General features: G+C 42.1%; 1 protein-coding gene across 3 annotated transcripts in view; it reads right to left on the reverse strand.

Annotated features, from left to right (window-relative positions):
* AZIN1 (antizyme inhibitor 1) overlaps window positions 1–14,586 on the reverse strand; it is a 30,955-nt gene extending 16,369 nt beyond the window's left edge. The window contains exons 1-3 of one of the 3 annotated variants that reach the window (XM_070382165.1): window positions 14,203–14,585; window positions 9,013–9,150; window positions 1,159–1,304 (exon numbers count right to left, since the gene is read on the reverse strand). The gene's annotated coding sequence lies outside the window, so the exon portion shown is untranslated. Of the gene's footprint in view, window positions 1–1,158; window positions 1,305–9,012; window positions 9,151–14,202 lie in introns of all 3 variants that reach the window. The other 2 variants (XM_070382166.1, XM_070382164.1) reach the window with 2 other exon arrangements.
* Window positions 14,587–20,787: the final 6,201 nt, after the last annotated feature.

Raw genomic sequence — 20,787 nt, forward strand, 5'->3', positions numbered from 1 at the left:
TCTTGCTTGAGTCTTTCCTACGCCCAATCTCACTGAAGCAGTCCTAAAAAGCAGTTCATAATCATACCCTCAGAAGTCTACGCTTGCAATTTTCTTCACATGTAAGCAAAAATAGTTTAAAGTTCACTGCTGCAAAAAGGCTTATGTGCTACATTTCTGCTTTACAAGACACTGAAGTAAAGAAATATTTGACTGAAATATTTTCAAGAGGCATATAGTTACTTGGTGATAACATTAAACCAAAAATCTGACACAGCATGTTCTAGGGAGTTAGAATGAAAATAAGTGTGTATGTGCTGGGGGTGAGCAGAGTTTACTCTATGCCAGATCGGCCAAGTTAATCTACAAAACAGGGAATTTATAGGAATCTCTCTGTTAAGAGTGCAGACTTAAGGACTTTCCTGAGGACCCAGTGGTTAGGACTCTGTGTTTCCACTGCAGGGGGCCTCGGTTTGATCCTGCAAGCCAGGTGCAAGGTCAAAAAAAAAAAAAAAAAAAAGCAGCAGACTCAAACCCAAGTGATACCAAACTCCTTCACCTTGATCCAACACAACTTACTGTGCCATTTTTTAAAATGCTGTATAAATCAGAAATAGAACTGATTTACTCGTTTTAGCATGTTATAGACCACTATATACTACAGCCTAGTGTTGCTGGACATTGATTTATTTTCACATTAAACTTTAGGAAATCTACTCCATTTAAATCTTAGGTTCTCCTTAAAATGCTTTGTAACTTAATAGCAAATCCATTTTTAATAGACGCTCCCAAATTTATTATTATCAACAGACTCTAGAACGTGCTCTCTACTCACAACAGCCTTTAGGCTATTTTGACAAACAAACATCTTAATATATGGTGAAAGAAAGCTCAGCTTATTTTACACCAATACAACTGCTGCAATCACAATACTACATTTATAATAAGTAATTTCCTCTTGGACATCATAGCTGGGAAGAAAAAAGTGTTTAACAGTCCTTATTTACACCTTTATATTGGTGTTTTTTGATAATACATTTTTTAGGAAGAGCTGCCAAGGAAAGAAAAGGCTCCCAAGAACCACACTGCTCCCTAGAGCCTTCATGACTCCTCATGTCATGGAGAGGGAAACTCCAACAGGAGTGGCTGCAGCAGCTGGGCACCTGCTTTGTTACACACCTGCTACAAAGGCTTCTACAGTTGATTGTACTTCAGAAGAAACTGATACATCTCTCAAATAATCACAAGATAATTCTGGCAGCAACAGCCCACTTGACACCAAGCTGGATGAATATGAGTCTCGGATTTCTGAAGTGAAGACCTCCCTGGAAGTAGAACAGGGAGAGCTGAAAAGTTGAGAGTACTGTTTCAGAGACATCTAAGCAGGAAACCCAACCTTAACACATCACCAGTTTTCTAAAAGGAGTTTTACTCATTAAAAATGAGAATGTAAGATATTTTGAAATTTACACTACTACTATTACCCTGGAGAAGCCTAAGGCTATTTCTACCTTTTTAATTATTTTTTGCATAGGCATTTGATGACTTAGAACTCAGCTCACAGCTTTAAAGTAGACACAACGCAGGACTTCCCTGGTGGTCCACTGGTTGAGACTCCACACTTTCACTGCAGGGAGTGTAGGTTCCAACCCTAGTCAGGAAACTAAGATCTCTCTTGCAAAAAAAAAAAAAAGCTGTCAAAAATCACCTTTGCCTTCTACATCCCACAAAAAAATGTTACTTATCACACAGCATACCTTTAGAAATAACTGGTCACAAGAGCAGAAGGATGACATTGGCACTAAAAACATGAGATCTGGAGCAGGCCTCCAGGAAGGAGCTCCAGGAAGCCACACACCAGAACTGGTAGGTGAGAAGTGCCAATAAATCTGTGTGATCATAAGCCCATATAAAAATTTTCCATGCTGGATCAAAAATAAGTGATGGATTTAAAAAAAAAGTGATGGATAGTAACAGCCTATTTTGAGTACTTAGGATATCAAGACAGGGGTTGCTTTCACTGACAGTTAAAGAGGAAAGCCAATAATGACAATAAATACCCTTCAGTTTTTCAGGTGATAAGGATGAAAAAAACTTTAGAGTAAGAACACTAAGGTGACTGCTGAAGAATTACTTAAAAAAAAAAAAAAACAAAACCCAGAAGACAAGAACAAGAATGAACAGGAGGTAGATAAAGGGGGAGGTGACACACAAATCCTAAAGGAAATTAGCCCAACAGGCTAAGTTTGAAATGCTCAGGTAAAGGCTGCTCAATGCAAAATGCTTCCCATTAAATTCTATAATACATCTTAATGAGAAAAGAATTTCACAGCAATATACTATTGCAAGTGATTGACAAGATTAGGCTCCCTTAATAAAAAAAAGTGTCTTCACTATTTGATGTGAAGACTAAATTTTTTTCTAGAGCAAGTGTGTACCTGCATGGAAGTAAACTATGTAAATCCTTACGGTAATTAAAATGTAGTAACACTGCAAATAACTATTGTAATGCAACATGAACAGCACCAAATACATAACCATTTTAATTCCGAGCTTTCTAGTTTTCCTGCTGCAGCACGGGGAAATTCCCTTTAAACAAATGCACTGAACTACTGTTTTGAATACCCAAGGGCAGATCTCACTGCCACCTCACCCAGAGGAAAACTTATTTTTATTATACAAAGCACATGTACATTACAATTACTGCACTACACACCAGGCAGAGGACTGAATACCTTAGAAGCCCCTGTACATCATTACTGGGTAGTTGTGGTTGTATCCCCTCATCTCCTATAGAATAAACATGTTCAGACTTTTCTAATCATCATTCCCCTGTTATTTAATCTTTTTATTCCCCTATATGCCCATAAAACATTGGCTTTATTGGTTTTGAACCATGAATGGAATCACTGTTTTCCTACTATAACTTCTTTTGCTCAACTTGAAGTTTCAATTCCTTCACACAGACAGACAGGACTGGAGTCTGTTAATTTTCACTGCTGTGCACTATTCTTTATAGATGTACAACAGGACCTATGGGCTATATTGTTTATAAACACCATACGTAAAGTAGCTCAGTTGGGTCTGACTCTCTGCGACTCCACGGACTGTAGCCTACCAGGCCCCTCCGTCCACAGGATTTTCCAGGCAAGAATACTGGAGTGGGTTGCCATTTCCTTCTCCAGGAGATCTTCCCGTCCCAGGGATTAAAGCCGGGTGTCCCGCATTGTAGGCAGACGCTTTACCAGGGAAGCCCTAAACACCATATAATCTCTTGCTATTATTTATGTACCCAAGAGGAGCATTACTCAAATTACAGTCCATAGGACTTCTCTGGTGATCCAGTGGTTAAGAGTCTGTGCTCCCAATGCAGAGCATCCAAGTTCAATCCACGGTCAGGGAACTAGACACATGCTGCAACTGGCACAACTAAGACTCGGCACAACAAAATAAATATTTAAAAAAAAAAAAAATGTTACCTGCAAACTAGCTGGTCCACAAATTAACAGCCAAGTAGTGTGCCACCTGACATTCTGCAACAAGAGTCTATGTTACCGACTGGGAGTTTAGGGAGCATCAGTCTAGGTGCTGCAGTCTAGGGCCACGTACCTGGGAGTGAAACTGCTAGTCTGTTACAGAAAAACTGTTTTTAAGCCTTTTGTTCATTTTCCTATTTGTGTGTGGGGTGGGGGTGGGGGGATGTCTTTTTCTTTTCTTCACTTTTTCTTACTGACCTATAGGAGCTCTTCCAGAACTTAGGATAGCAAATCTCACTTTGAGTTTTAGTTTGCTATCAGTAGCCATGTTGAACATACTAGGACATCCCATCCTGCTTTTGGTCATGTCAAATATCACATGGCAATCATACTGAACCCAGATGATTTGCTAAGATATACTAATTTAGCAGCTCTTTACAAACTGGGCACTGAAGGATCTTTGTAATAAAAAACAAGAGATAGGGAATTTCCTGGCAGTGCAGTGTTTAAGACTGTTTCTACTGCAGAGGCCATGGGTTCGATCCTTGGTTAGGGAACAAAGGTCTCGCAAGAAAAGTGTAGCCAAACAATAACCCATAGTCATATATTTAATGTAAGCCTAATATTAATTTCAGTCTGATGAGCACATGAAGGCAGCAGTGAGCTTGATTTTAAGAACATGCTAGGCAATGCAAGAATTCTTCAACAAGAATATGAGACTGAAAAGCCTCTACAGTTGAGGAATAGCTTTTTACTAGACAAATCTAAGGAGAAAGATGAGAGTGTGTAATTCCTATGATTCTTACTAATAGATATTTTAAGATTAATACAACTAATACTACTCAATGATGCTGTCCAATAGAATTTTCTGTGATGATCTGTCACCATCCAAAACAATAGCCATTAGTCATATATAGTTCCCAAGCACTCAAATGCATCGAGCATCTGAACAACTGATTTCAATTCACAAGTTTACAAAACTAGACAATAAAGGAAAAAAAGTCAAAACTTCACACCAAGTAAATCCTAGAGAAATGAAATGCATGCTTACATAAGATAATAAAGGTGGGAAAAGTTTAGAGCAGAGCATTCCGGAAGAGTTTATCATCTTGGGTCCTGCTACAAGTCACTCAGATACAGGCATTGAAGACCTTGTGGTGGCTGGGTATGGTTTGGGCAGACTGAACATCATCGGCCTAATCCTTCGCAACTCAGCATGCTGTACAAGTATTTTCTATTCATGCCACAATGTTCTTCACATTATTCACTGGATTAGAAAAAAAGGATGGCCAAATCGCTGTTTCAGTTAGCTTGTGACAAATTGCTTAATTAAGTGTGCACAGATGACCCTGGAATGGAGGTGAAGGACAAAAGGATCTGTGTTTTCTAGTAGGTGAGAGCATTTCACTTGCAACAGCTCCTTATGCTGGTCTGAACAATTGGCCAGCCTAAAAGCAGCCTACAATTTACCTAGATTTTATAGTTTATAAGACACAGTTTACAGTAACAATATCTTATTTACTCCTAATCAGAAGAATTAAGTATCTCAAAATGCTTTTTTTCAGGGCAAAGAACCCTGAACTCAAAAACTCTGAAATTAAGACTAAAGAGAATGTAATGGAATACACAGATTGGTAGTGACTTTAATTTTCTCAGCTCAACTATCTTCTGTAATAAATTCAAGAACCTTTTATTCCCTTTTAAGAATGGTCTACACTGCCTGCTGCTCTATTTGGCCCTCCCAGGAAAGTCTAAATTTGCCTAAAGAAAGAGTACCATGTCCCCCAAACCCTGTTTTATCCAGTAACAGGCCATTATTCCCACTGGGCTTATACAGAATGCTTTTTTGGGGGCACTACTTTACACAGGCAATAAGATACCACTGAATACTGCTGTTTGCATGCCAAGGGGATACACTTACTTTAAAAACTAGTCCCTAAACTAGTGTGTTTCAATGATAGCTTTATTCATCACTGTGATTGTTGATGACTATCAACAATCATTAATAAAGATTCTGAATTGACTTGCATCACAGAATCTTTAAATTACCCTATCTATTCTCCATAAAGAGCCAAAAACCTGCCCTTCCTACTGACAACAGTAAAACACAAAGGAACAGCTCTACACAGTAAATTCATAAAGAGCATTTTATGTTCCTACTTAAAATAACTTCAATTTAGGTAAGGCAGCCCCTTTTAAAGCATGCAGATATTAACAAACAGAAAGCTCCATCTAGATAAGTCAATTAATCAAATCCCTTTTCCATTCTTATCAACAGGAACAAAACATTAAAAGGAATATACTAATAATTTATCTGACTTCGTCATTAGATCTGCTAATAGAAGCTGCTGGTTAGGAGAATTTGGTTTTCTGAAATAGTCTTTAGAATTTTTGCACTGGGCTAATCTATTAATCATAATCAGAGCTCTAGTTAGAATAACTTGAAAAATCTAGCCCACTGAAAAACTACTGCAGCATAGAGTCTAAGAAATTTAAAAGGCACCCCACAAAGTTTTTCTACAATTTGAGCCCTTCATTAATCAGAGATATTAGTTAAGCATTAAGATATCTTTACAGTGCTCACACATACCACCACACACTATTCAAAAAAACACTTTACTATGTAAGCAATTTATAAAGTTTCTAGATACTTAATTACTATCTAAAAATTCAGATGACTACCTGATTTGAAAACCTAACTCTAAAAGTCAATCCTAGAGCTTAGACCACCTGCAAAGAAATCCTATTGGAATATTGGGAGTATGTGCTGCTGCTGCTAAGTTGCTTCAGTCGTGTCCGACTCTGCGACCCCATATACGGCAGCCCACCAGGCTCCTCTGTCCCTGGGATTCTCCAGGCAAGAACACTGGAGTGGGTTGCCATTTCCTTCTCCAATGGATGAAAGTGAAGTGAAAGTGAAGTTGCTCAGTCGTGTCCAACTCTTCGAGACCCCATGGACTGTAGCCTACCAGGCTCCTCCGTCCATGGGATTTTCCAGGCAAGAGTACTGGAGTGGGGTGCCATTTCCTTCTCCGATTGGGAGTAAAATGCAGTTCAAATAGAGCTTATTTAACTATACACTTTGCAGTGCTATGTGCCAACTGTTTTCCACAAAGGCCAGTGTGTTAAGTCTTTTGAATGACTTAAAAATTTTCAAATAATATTGTTGCTCCACAGGAGACATCTCAGGATTTCAATGTCTAGCACCTCAAAACTGCTATTGATATCTAAGGACATTTCTGGAATGTAAAATTTCTCTTGCCATCTTTACTAATTCTAGTCAAGAAACCTTTGGGGATAGACAGCTTTCTGACTTCAAAACTTCTCAGATTTTAGAATAGCAATTTAATCTATATACTTTTAATATATTATTTAACAGTCTCCATGAGGCTACGAGTCAACATGCTTATCAGAATACTTCTGCAGCAAAATTCAGGAATATTAGCACTAAATGGGATAAGTCAAAATAAAAATAGCTTCAAATTCAGCTCAGATTCAGGTCAACTTTTTGTTCCCAAATTAGGTTAGGTCATATCAAGGAAGCTATAAATTTTTTTTTTTAACCTTTTGATTTTAGAATTGTATGATTAAGAGATTGTGGCTGTAGCAAAGTACTATGAGTTAAAAGTTTCACTTAATATATACTGTACCTGGGCAGAATGAATAAGCCAGTCACTCTGGCTGCCAGAACCTGCAGAATGAATACTGTTAGCATTTTCTATCTGTGCCTATAACCACAACACCTCCACATATAAAAAAGCAGGAAATTATAACTTTCTGAATTCTACAGTATTAATTACCCTACAGACTTTTCCTTAAGCTGAATCATTTATCAATGTATGAGCTCAATGATATTGGTTTTTCAAGTCTAAGAGGAAATACCACTAGAAATATGACATATAATGCAAAGTTAAGTTTTCATTAAGAGAGACTTGAAATAAAAGAAGTCATCCTTTAATACGGTCTTGCTTAAAACAAGAAATTTGCTATGAAATTTCCACTTTAGAATCTACTTCTGACTATGGAATCAAGTATATCCCACCCAAAAAAGTTTTAAATCTTCAAGCCAACTTAGGAGAAAATATCAGATATGCTGGAAGTGGAATAGATGACTAATAAAACTAACTGGCTTGGCACTGAATTGGTGACAACTATACTTTTTAATATGCATACAAGCCACCTGGTTAAAATGCATATTTCTGATTCAGGTCTGGGTGGAATCCAGTGTCTGCAGTTCTATTCTAGGTTATGCTAATGTTCCAAAGACGAGACTGCATTAACAAAGCATGATTAAAATACTCAAAGAAAGAGAAATCAACCTATTTAGGGTTAAAGGAACTGTTCTAGTTTGATTTTCTCAGCTGTGATTTAAAAAATAAGCAATTTGCTCAAATTCACACAGCTAGAAGACCAGTACGGGAAACCCCCCAATCTGGATTTTAAATCAGTAGAACTTTTCAGAAATCATTTTTCTCTCTGTATAAGACTTAAAAAAAAAATCTAAAATTGTAATTTGAGGTTAACAGTAAATGTGTTGAAAAGGTTTCCTTTAACATACTCTATCCAATTAGATCTCTTTCTTGAAATTTTCTTGTGTTACTCCCTCCAGGTTCTCTAGACCATTTAAAAACACCCAAATCTCAACACCTAAACCCAAATTTCAACAGCTAAAAAAATCTACAAATAATAAAACAATTTTAATTAATGACCCACACAAATTTAGCAGCACACATTCAAACACTTTACTATGAAACTGCATTCTGCACCGAGGTTTAATTCAAAGTTAAATCCACACACAGAAAATCAAGTAAGCAAAGTCAAAAACTATTCTTAAAAATCTCTTGGTAAGGCAATATGCTGGGAGCTAAGCATGCATCATCACCTCTCAGTAAGACCTTTGAAAACAACCAGTTTTTCCACCAGATGAGTAGCATACAGTCATTTTGTGAAAAAGAATATCAACTCTAGAAATCACATTGTATCTGGCAAGAAGCTCATAACCAGAAAACAAGCATTAAGATTCATCTCTTAAATGCAATGCTTTAGGCCAGTGCTCTGGTGAGTAGAATGGAGAGTAGAATCTTTTACTATATTTAAAAATAAACTTTCTTTTCTGACTTAAGCCCAAATACTTGAATCTACCAAATTAAATGGTTGAATGGTGTGATAAGTTACCACCCACATTTAATTAAAAAAATAAAAAACCATCTCCAACTTATATTAAAATCTGGACTAATAAGATTTAATTGAAATTTAGCCTGCAGTATATACTTAAATATAGTAATAATGTGCACAACTGAATCAACTATATGGGTAAGTAGGGAAGTTCCTTGGTAGCCTAGTGGTTATGATTCCAGGCTTTCTCACTGGCGTGGCCTGGGTTCAACCCCTTGTCAGGGGAACTGATATGGCGCAAGCTGCAATGTATGGCCCAAAAATAGTTGGGGAGGGAGTAAGTGGTAAACACAATTTAGAGTTCTGAAAAGACTGAACAACAACTCTCCTTTACTTCTATAAGACCCTCCCTCACCCACTGCACAGATGTGAAAATACTTACATGGACAAGTTAGGAGATGGAACCCCCCTATCATCAGCTAGGTTCCCAAGGTGGCTCAGCGTTGAAGTCGAACTGTTCTCTATACAGCACTTCTCCTAGGCCCTCTGGGTAGTTGTATACTTGGTCAGAAAGTTCGCCCTAAAGAAAATAAAAATATATAAGTCATATGTTAAAAAATGCTAGGTTGTGCTTCAAGAAGGTTAAGTTGATGTAAAGATTAAGTTCAGGAAGAAGTTTCAGTTTGAAGTGTTTCATTAAAGCACATTACACAAAATGAGGTTTTTCAAAGGGTTTATCATAGTATCAAATGCTGTTTTTATACAGTAAGCATTTCCAAGCTGCAGGAATACAAAACTGAATTTGAGACCATGGTCACCTTACAAGTTGCTCTATCTACCTCACTCAGTTTCCAGGCTTCACCCAATTTCAGTTTTGCTTTTACTTACTCCAAAACCCATATTTGTAAGTGGCCTAAAATTTTTAAATGTACAAGTGCTCTCACTAACCTAACATGTATGCAAGATTTTATGTGTATCTAATAATCTGAAACTAACCAGAACCTTTCCTTTACAAATTCCAAGTTTTTCTTTGCTTAAGTATAAAATCCTACTACATATTAAAAAGAAAAACATTTTTTGTGACTTAGCTAATATACTATGTGTACCTGTGAAATAACTTTTGAGACCTGCCTTACACATCTGACAAGTAACAGATGTTTACCTCCTTCTCATTCCTAACCTTCTACATCTAAGTCACTCTACTATCACTAGGAACAACATATGAATGTAAACATGCTTGGCCCTCTACAAAATGATAATTAAGTTTTAGAAATGGTTTTTACCTATTAAGAGTTGACTGAACAGACTTATCACTTCTAACCTAAACAACTAAACCTACACTTCTACTTGTACTTCAGTCATTGCTATTTTAAAGTAATATAACCTGACAGTATTTCTAGAAGATAGGGAGTAAGGATGAAACCAGAAAAATGATGAAACGTAGGAATCATAAGAATCCAAGATTCCAGAAGTACTCTAGACACATCTTCAGCATATCTCATATCTCAACCAGGATAGAGGCACCCTTAGGGGAAGTAAAATGTTCTTCCAATCTACTAGGGGTATCCTGATCACATACTCAATGACACTTACGGATAATTAGAAAAGAATCCTATCAACATGTGACAGTGATTATTAACATCACATTAGATTCCAACTAAATACTCCAAAACAAAGGTTCCAATTCTCCCCAAACCAACGTAATTTAAGTAAATTAAAAGCCATAGCCACTGGAGACAGAGTTTATTCTCAACTATTCTTTGGAACAGGATCATTATCCTAGGTGAGATATTCCCTCCCCCTATATATCAGTAGCTATTCTGTTGCTCAGCACAACTGAAGAGCAGTGCTGTGAAATGTTAATGACATTAAACTTCAGAAATTCATGAATGTTCTTCAGTAGTATCTCTAAAACATTTCCATCTAACAGAAAAGACACTAGTAGGAAATGAAGGCTCTGAATTTCCAAAGGCACATTTTAATATAAATAAAGGGGGCACAGGGTCATTTATTTACAGGATAAACAGAATGCTCATTTGTACAGTCAAGATTAACCAACCATAAGAGGAGGTTAAATAAAAATATGAGCGGGGGCGTGGAGAAGACACAGGGAACGCTAAATTTTTCTCATTTAGAGTGGTGTTTATATCAGTTGGATCATGTACAACACTGCAATCAAATCTCTTAGCTGATTGAAGAGAATGTCCCTTGCTACACTATCTTGGCAAATAGCACAGAAAGAACCAGAGTTAACTGAGTCAGCAGGTGACCAATAAAAAGCACTAAAAACCTCCCATCACTTTGACAGTAACTACCCAGAAACTTAGTATCCCCAGTTATCAGTATGTCTCACCTTACACTGCCTTTATCAATGACTTTGGTATTCTTTCCAAAACTCCAAAACCCCAGACTAATCATGAGAAAAATTATCAAACAAATTCAAATGGGGGACATTTTATTGGATATTTGGCTGGTACTTCTCTAGACTGTCAAAGACATGACAACTAAATGCAATGTGGCACCTGAGATTGGCCTCTACACAGAAAGGACACTAAAAACTGGTGAAATCCTAAGAAAATCTCGAGTTTAGGTGGTAGGCATCTGGTCCCGTCACTTCATGGCAAATAGATGGGGAAACAGTGGAAACAGCGTCAGACTTTATTTTGGGGGGCTCCAAAATCACTGCAGATGGTGACTGCAGCCATGAAATCAAAAGACGCTTACTCCTTGGAAGGAAAGTTATGACCAACCTAGACAGCATATTAAAAAGCAGAGACATTACTTTGCCAACAAAGGTCCGTCTAATCAAGGCTATGGTTTTTCCAGTGGTCTTATTGTATGGACGTGAGAGTTGGACTATAAATAAAGCTGAGCACCAAAGAATTGATGCTTTTGAACTGTGGTGTTGGAGAAGACTCTTGGGAGTCCCTTGGACTGCAAGGAGATCCAACCAGTCCATCCTAAAGGAGATCAGTTCTGAGTGTTCACTGGAAGGACTGATACTGAAACTCCAATACTTTGGCCACATGATGTGAAGAGCTGACTCATTTGAAAAGACCCTGATGCTGGCAAAGATTGAGGGCAGGAGAAGGGGACGACAGAGGATGAAATGGTTGGATGGCATTACCGACTCAATGGACATGAGTTTGGGTAAACTCCTGGAGTTGGTGATGGACAGGGAGGCCTGGCACGCTGCAGTCCATGAGGTCGCAAAGTGTCGGACAGGACTGGCCGACTGAACTGAACTGAATGTATCAAAGTCAGTTTCTTAATTTTGACAAAGGTACCACCTCTTATAAGGTAAACTAGGTGAGAAGTATGAAGTAATAACTGTATTATCTTTGTAACTTTTCCACAAATCTGTAATTATTCCAAAATAAAGTTGTTTAAAGAAAAAAAAAAGGCAAGGTATTCATATAATGGACTACTATTCGGCAGTTAAAAGGAACAATTTACTGGTGAGTGCACTATGGATGAATATCAAAAACACTCTGAGTTAAAGAAACCTTTCACACAATATATAGTTTCATTTATATGGAAGTTCTAGAATAAACTTCCATAATAACTAATCTATGGTTAATAAAAAGAACAGTGAACGCCTTTGTGGGTAGTAAGGGATGGAGCTTAAAGGGGCAAAAGAGAAGTTTCTGGGTTTGATGGCACTTTTCTCATCTTTGATAAAGGTTTGTATTACACAGCTGTATTTTTGTCAAAACTCGTCAAAGGGTATATTCAAGACATGTGCATTTTGCTGTTATGTAAAATTTACCCGATTTTTAAGAAATACTTAAACAGTGTTAGACTAATGATATGTGCATACTGAAGTTGGAGGGGTAAAGTGTTCTGGTGTCTCCAACTTACTTTGAAATACACAGAATAAAGATTGATAAATGAATAGAGCAATTACAAGCAAAGCAAAATGTTAATCGTTTACTGAATCCAGGTGAGGGTACAATTCTTTCACTCCTTCTATATGTTTGAAAATGTTTAAGTCAAACCTGAGTGGCAAGAGGGACGGCACTGATTACTTGATTACGGTACCTTTCACTACCACCTATGACCATCAGGAGCCTATATCTTTCCCACTAAACTCTTCAGGGCTTATTTGCCTTCATAACCAGTATCTGCACTCTCCTATATTTGTAAAAGAAATCAACGGGTTGGCAGGGCTCTGCCCTATAGTCATTCGCCGTATTTCTGCCAGGCTCATCTGTAACAACCTTTCCTCATCACATATCGACTCTCTCCCTTGAGCCTTCAGGTTCCCATCCAAGCTGGAGGCTGAAGGGTGGAAACACGACTGGACACAAAATATCTTACTGTGTCCACGATGCAACCACAAAATCCCGTTAAACCTGCTAAAATATCATGGGGCCGTTAACAGTGCGCCCGACCTTTTCAGGCTGCCGAACCAGTAGCTTAGCCTAAGAAACACACGTTTCAGATATACTCTGGGTAAGGCTGTTAAAACACCACCGTTGGTGGAAACTGTTAGCCGCTCAGTCGCGTCCGACTCTTAGCGACCCCAAGGACTGTAGCCCGCCAGGCTCCTCTGTCCATAGGGATTCTCCAGGCAAGAATACTGGAGTAGGTTGCCATTTCCTTCTCCAGGGGATCTTCCCGACCCAGGGATCGAACCTGGGTTGCCTGCATTGCAAGGCAAATTCTTGACCCGTCTGAGCAACCAGGGAAGTACTGAAACACCACCGTTAACTGCCAAAATAGTACTTGATAAGCCATCCAAGCCTACTGCTCTCCCTCTCTCGGCCCAGGAATCGTGGCGCGGACGGGAAAACGAAGCCATCGTGACTAATTCTTGGGCTCCAGGAGGCGGCCCGGGGTGAGTGAAGGCGACTCGGCCCAATCGCCAGCGCCGCAGGGGGCGGGGCGGCAGCCCCGAGGCTTCCAGAAGGGGCCAAAGGCCTCTTGCTCGCTACCTGACACCGGGTTTCCCCGCCGCCAGGCCCCTTAGCGGCGTCAACTTTCCTCCGGCAGAGAGGGGAGGGCCGCGCTGTCCGCACCCTCAGGCACCCGTCCTCCCCCGGCAGCTGTCACAGGAGGCCGGCGCCGGGCCCGCCCCGCTCCATTCATAACCTAAGGCCGCGGCGGTTGCAGCCAGCCGCGCCGCCAGCCCAGGATCCCGAGACGAAGGCGCGGCGCGGCGCCGCTCAGGGCCGGGCGGCGGCACCAGGGCCCCTCGGGGCTGCAGCCCGGCCCCCTCCCCGGAAACAGCAATGCACCACGGGAGCGGGGTGGGGGCCGCCTGCCGCCGGGAGGCGACGCCGAGCCCCGCGGCGGCGAGACCCCCGAGCGCGCCCCCAAGTCCACACACACACACACGCACACGCCCCCTCGCCCCAACCGCGGCCGCTCCGGGCTCGGCTCGGCGGCCACCCGAGGCGCGCCAGCCGCCCCAGCCCGCCGCGCCGCCGCCGAGCCACCGGCCGCCGCCGCCACACACGCCGCCAGCCGCCATGTTCGAGGTGGCCGGCCGCGGGGACGCTGCAGGGGAATGCCGGCCGGTCGGCGGGGCCCAGCCTGAGGCGGCCGACAGCTCCCCGAGGCCGACCCACCCCCCGGCGCCCCGCGCCCCGGCCCCGGCCCAGCCCGCGCCCCTAGGGTCACTACTCACGTGAGATAACGGCCCAAAGAGTCGGGTAAAGCGTCTTCTCTTTTTCGGCGGAATTTTTAAAGAGGGATGTGGTTACCTTGAGCAGAAATACCCAAGGCGGCCTGGGCCATAGGCTGCGGGGACGACGTGGGGGGGAAAGCGCGGCACCGACACCAGCTGTGCAGCAGCGGCGGCGGCGGCCGAGGGAGAGAAATGGAACAACGGCACGGGCAGAGGAAGAAGAAAGGCGAGAGGGCTGGGTGCGGAGAGGATTCGGCCTCGTCACACCGCAGAGCCGGAGAGCGAGAAAGGATGAGAAGAGGCGGAGAAGGCGGAGGGGAAAAAAAAAAGAAAAAAGGAAACACACAGCAACCCAGCAAAGAGCCAGCGAGTGTGGGAAGGCGGCGCCGGCAACGCCAGGCTTTATATCGAGGGGCGGGGCTTGGTGACGTCACAGCCAGCCGCGCGAGCCGGACGGCGCGGGGCCGCGGCGCGGAGAGGAGGGAAGCGGGCGGAAGAGAGAGGGGGCCGGCTCAGGGCGAGCCGAAGGGGGCGGGGCGGGGCGACCCCGCGGTGCAGGTGCCTGTCTCCCCCGCCCCCAGCCCTAGGCCACTTCCCGCCCTCCGCCGCTTCCCCGGCCGGTGGAGGGCCCGCTGCGCGGACGTGGGCGGGCGGGGGAGAAGGGAGGTGACCTGGACAGAGCTCGGCGTCGCCCGCGCCCCCGACGCCCGGGCGCCTGCGCTCACGCCCGAGGCGGGCCGGGGCGCTTTGGGAGCTGGGCCCGGCGGCCGCGGCGCCAAGCGCGGTCCGGGCCCGAAGCTGGCGCGACGCCTGCACTGCCTGGAACCTGCTCTGCCTGGAAGAGGGTGAAAGAGAGGGGCCACCCCCGGAGCTTCCCGCCCCCCTACCTTCTCGAGAGCTCTCCGCTTTGTGCGGCCTCTGTAGGCTACGCCTGGGGACTGCCCTCCCGGGGTGAAGCTTCAGCCCCCGCGGGATGCGGCGCTCCTTTTTTTGGAAGCGAGTTCCTAAGGGCCAAAACGGCTCGGCCCAGTGTTCGGGTGGTTGCAGGGGCTCGTGACCGCGTGGGTATGTCCCCAGTGTTCGCACGTTGCAGTGTGGTGCAGTAGGGATTTTTTTTTTTTTTAAGGCGTGTGGCTTTTATGTCTTTCTTTTTAGAAGGGTTGAGGCCGGCCGACCCGGTCCTTATTCATGAAGGACCTGTATTGGAGAGGGCATTACCGACGTTACAAGGGCACAGTACTTCAATTCCCTGCGTCTCATTGCGCGGTCATTTTAATTTTACAACTCCAGAGCAAACTTTTTTTTACTGGGGAACCTAGGACGACCTACATGGCTTTTAGTTTATTCTCATGTTTTTAAAATGTCTTCGCGCTCCCCATCAGAAACCCTGAGTCCTCCCGTGCTAATGTCTTGCAACTCAGACGCAACGGCACAAATGAAATATATATTGACACACACTCCAAAATCTTTGCGATAAAGACTGAGACTTTTTTCCACTGGCATTTCCCGACCATCTGTTTACTTTGTAGCACTGTGGTTGCTACAAATCAGATATGAAAGAGAGAGCTTCCCTGGGTAAGAAGGTAGCAATGCTGAATATAGGTTCTGAGGTGAAAGTACTAGGTAAAAACTAGAGGCTGTGGACTCTGTTCCTGATTTCATATTTCCATATTTCACTGTGCTGTCTCTTGGTTTTCTCTTTCATTCCTTAAAAATTCTTTTCGTTTCAGAACATTTACAAGCACTGCACTTTACTGGACCCCCTGCTGGAGGGAAGAAGGCCAGAAATGAATACACTTGGAATCTTGATAACAGTCTAGCAGGGGAACTAAGACTACATCAAATAACTAGGTAATTGTTGTAAACAGATAAAATGCTGTGTGGAATCCAGTGAAAGGGGGAAATAACCGCAGCTCAGTGAGAGAAAGGCTACTGGAGAAAGGTAGAGATTTTGAGAGCAGACACTCCAGACATGGGAAATAAGTGACTTTGAGAGCAGATATTCCAGGCAAGGGAACTACTTTAAGAAAAGGCACAGAAATGGGCCAGTTCAAAGAACTGTGAACTAGCTTTCTGGCTCCAACATAGGTACGATTGCAAATGAGATTGAAAAGGAGGGTGAGGTGAAATGTAGGGATCATAGCTTGGATTTCATTTCGGTACCGTTTAATTGGGGACATGATATACTCAAAGATTTTTTTTAAGATTTCTCTAGCATCAATGGGATTGAAAATAGAAAGTTTGGAAGAGAGGAAACCATGAAGGCGACTGTTATATAGTTAAGAGAAGCAGGAAATGTGGAATAGAAGAGAGGAAGGCATAGATGAAGGCATAGAGAGAGAAGGGATAATTTTGAATGTTAAGGGAGAGGAAGTGAAGTGAAGCCGCTCCGTCGTGTCTGACTCTTTGCAACCCCACCAACTGTAGCCTGTCAGATTTCTCCATCCATGGGATTTCCCAGGCAAGAATATTGGAGTGGGTTGCCATTTCCTTCTCCAGGGGATCTTCCCGACCCAGGGATCGAACCTGGGTCTCCAGTACTGCAGGCAGACTCTTTACCATCTGAGCTATAAGGAAATCGAAGTGAGAGGAGAAGTTATCACATGATTTGGGGATATGAAACTAATCAACAGGGAGAATTCTGGAGTCACAAATGGAGAGAGAAATAGAATGTCCCAGTTTTGGGGGGAAGACTATGAGCCTTCTTTGAGCGTAGTCCAAGCTGTCGATAGGATATTCATGTAAAAATGGTCCAAAGGCCCCTGAAAACACAGAGATCTGGAGCCCTTTTGGCTGTAAATTTGGGACCCTCTCCTTTAGACATGGTAATTAAGGAAATGTTAAGGTCTAAAGGAACAGGGATCTAAGCACTGGACTTAGAGAAATGACAGAGAGGAGAGAAAGAGGACCAGCCCAAGAGTAGGAGAAGAATCACAGTAGTGTGAGGTCAAGCCATTCATGGAGGGTGTTCCAAGATGGAATGAATGATCGGAATGTCATATTCCTGAAAGGGATTCTTCTGATTTGGGAAAATGGCATGTCATCGGTAAACTCCAAACTCATGTTAAGAAGTTTGGATTCTTAGCCAAAAATGTTTGTCATAAGAGTGAATTGAATTTTAGAAAAGGGGAGAGTGTAAGGGTGAGAAGAAAAGGGACTATATATTTGTGGCAGGGAGAAAACTTGGAAAGCTATTATAAGGATCCAGTAGGAGAATGATAAGGGCCTGAAAAGAAGTTATGCATGACCTTTAACTGAATAATTTCAGTGCAGTGAGAGGTACAGACGCATGGCAGAGTTTCGAGTCAAGAGAAACTGAGATGAAGTCAGCGAATGTCCACTCTTTCAACTGGACTAAACCCTACTCCATCATTGTTTATACAGTGAAGCAACTCAACAATTTATTATTCAAACTATGTACTCTCACAATTAGTATTTGTGTATTCAAATCTAAATCATACTAGCTTTGATTGCATACAACAGAGCCTTAAAAACTACTGCAATGAACTAGACAGCATAGTAACTTTAACAGAATGATAGCTGCCTAATGAGAACAGCGTGTTTAATTGTGTTTCGGGTTTGAGGTTTGGGGTTTTTTGCCAAGTCAGGTTACTCATACACAAATCACAGGTAGTGCCAGAGAAAGTATTATTATTAAATAGAGAGCCTTAAGATAAAATAATACCATTCACACTTAGATCATCCTAGTTTATTGATTCAAACTTGTTTGCTTTTGTGCCAATAGATGTAAAAGACTGAATGAATTAGATCGTTGATAAAGACAAGTCACTCAAAAAACAATGGGTAACCCTAAAATTATCAGCCTATAATAGAGACATCTTGTAGTCACATATGTAAATGTGACAAACAGTCCAATGGTAATTGAGCATGAAAATCATAATTTAATTGGAATGTTTGAAAAGAGCTTAATAAGAATTTTTATTGTGATACCATGCAGGGCCCTGAGCCTTTCTGTGTCCCTCATTTCTTTGATTATGGAAAACAGCCTTCATTTAGCCTCCATAACCTTGCCTTAGTGTGCAGGAGGCAGATTCAAGCTGTTGTTAATTAAGGAAGGGAGGGGAATGCAAGACCAGGGAGAAATAGTCAAGAGTAGCCTTGGGGCAAGGTCTTATTTTCCCATCAATGGATATGAGTGAGTGAGTGAAAGTCGCTGTCCTGTCCGACTCTTCGAAACCTCATGGACTATAGAGTCCATGGAATTCTCCAGGCCAAAATACTGGAGTGGGTAGCCTCCAGGGGATCTCCCAGGGATCAACCCAGGTCTCTCACATTGCAGTTGGATTCTTTACCAGCTGAGCCACAAGAGAAACCCATCAATGGATATACACAGCAATATCTTCAAGCTATTTTGTAGAAACTGAAATCCCTTCCGGGAGGGAGAAGTTACCGATATGTAAACCCCAGACCTGTTGGACTTGAAGGTGGATCGTGCCGACTCCTAGTTAGCTCACTGCCAGCCCATCAGAAGAATGTCCACAAGCTGATCATGCTCTCTTTGAATAATTACTATAAAAGTTGTCACTATTTTCCCCAAGTTGGGACACCTAGTTTGGAGGGCATGAGCCCGCTGTGTCCCTCTTTGCCTGGCAAAGCAATTAGCCTAACTTTTCTGCTTCACCCAAAACTCTGTCTCTGAGGTTTGATTCAGCACCAGTGTACAGAGAAGCTGAGCTTTTGTCACCAACTGCTAAGATACATTCTTAGAGTACACTTTATTTTATAGAAAACCAAAATATATAGGTTTTGAATAGTTGACACATTCACACTTTTTCAGTTGTCCACCACATCTTTTTGTACACTGATAATCTTCCATGAAAGCAACTTGCTTATCAGGAATCTGGCACTGTGTCTTTTATAGACTAGTAAAAATCCAAAATCACTGCAGATGGTGGCTGCAGCCGTGAAATTAAAAGACACTTGCTCCTGGGAAGAAAAGCTATGACCAACCTAGACAGCATATTAAAAAGCAGAGACATTACTTTGCCAACAAAGGTCCAATACTCAAAGGTATGGTTTTTCCAGTAGTCACAGTTAGATGTGAGAGTTGGGCTATAAAGAAAGCTGAGCGCTCAAGAACTGATGCTTTTGAACTGTGGTATTGGAGACGACTCTTTAAGAGTCCCTTGGACTGCAAGGAGATCCAACCAGTCCATCTTTAAGGAGATCAGTCCTGAGTGTTCATTGGAAGGACTGATGCTGAAGCTGAAACTCCAATACTTTGGCCACCTGATGCAAAGAACTGACTCATTGGAAAAGATCCTGATGCTGGGAAGGATTGAAGGTGGAGGAGAAGAGGACAACAGAGGATGAGATGGTTGGATGGCATCACCGACTCGATGGACATGAGTTTAAGCAAGCTCTGGGAGTTGGTGATGGACAGGGAAGCCTGGTGAGCTGCAGTCCATGGGGTCTCAAAGAGTTGGACACGACTGAGCGACTGAACTGACTGAACTGAACTGAAAAATGAGTAATTAATCATTTACTTGCTTTGTAAATTTCTTTGGGAAGACAGAGTTCAGATTATGTACCATTCTCTCTTCAAATAGAATTGATATATGCTATCCTTTGTTTGCTAAGCATCTGTTGTTATAATCTCTTAAGAGTTGTAATTCCTTTACCTAGGTTGATTTTCACCTCCAATGAGGACTCACTTAATTTGGAAGGAGACTTTATTGTCATGTTTTTGTTTTCTCACAAAATTTAGGGATCAGGTCAGTAGGGTTTTGTGGCATCCCAAAACAGGCATCCTGCATTCCAGCACTGGTATCTTTGATATCACCCAAGTCTTTGTCCTTTGAGTTTCTCCAGTGGCTCAGAAATAAAGAATTCGCCTGCAGTGCAGAAGCCACAGCTTCTATCCCTGGGTTGGGAGGATCCCCTGGAGGAGGGCATGGCAACCCACCCCAATATTCTTGCTTGGAGAATCCCGTGGACACAGGAGCCTGGCGGCTACAGTTCAGAGAGTTGCAAAGAGTTGGACAAGACTGAAGCGACTTAGCACACACATGCATATCGTTGTCCACAGGATAATTTGAACTATACAGTGGTAAGCATGGCAAGCAAAGGATCATAGAGTCCAGACACAAACCCAGTTTAAGGGAAAGAATTTCTATTTTCATGTCAGTGGCTATGTATGTCATTAGACACAGGTCAGTGTATCTCCCAAGTGATTCTGGGTGGTTTCTAAGATAAGCAAGTCATAAGCTGTACACTAACATCTTTTATTACTTTGAGAAATAACAAACTATTCACCGTTAATTTAAGAGGACTGTTTTGAAACCCATAATAAAGGGCAAAGCAGTAATCCAGTTTTACAAATTAAATGAAACACACATGACTAGAATAATCAATGGGCTGACACATGAGTTTGCTCCCTCATATCTTCCTCTAATCTTTGGGAGTTAGGAAATCCTTGGAAAATTAATCTCATTTTCACTTTACTGTCAGGTGTTATCTGATAAGTGTTTTGTTTGTTGGGTAATACATAGCAAGATAGGCTTGTCTCCAAACAACTGCCTGGCAGATACCCTAAACTTTTTGGTACAGGTCATAGAAAATAGG

This window comes from Bos mutus, chromosome 14 (assembly GCF_027580195.1).
Source record: "Bos mutus isolate GX-2022 chromosome 14, NWIPB_WYAK_1.1, whole genome shotgun sequence".
In the NCBI taxonomy this organism is placed as follows: Eukaryota; Metazoa; Chordata; class Mammalia; order Artiodactyla; family Bovidae; genus Bos; species Bos mutus.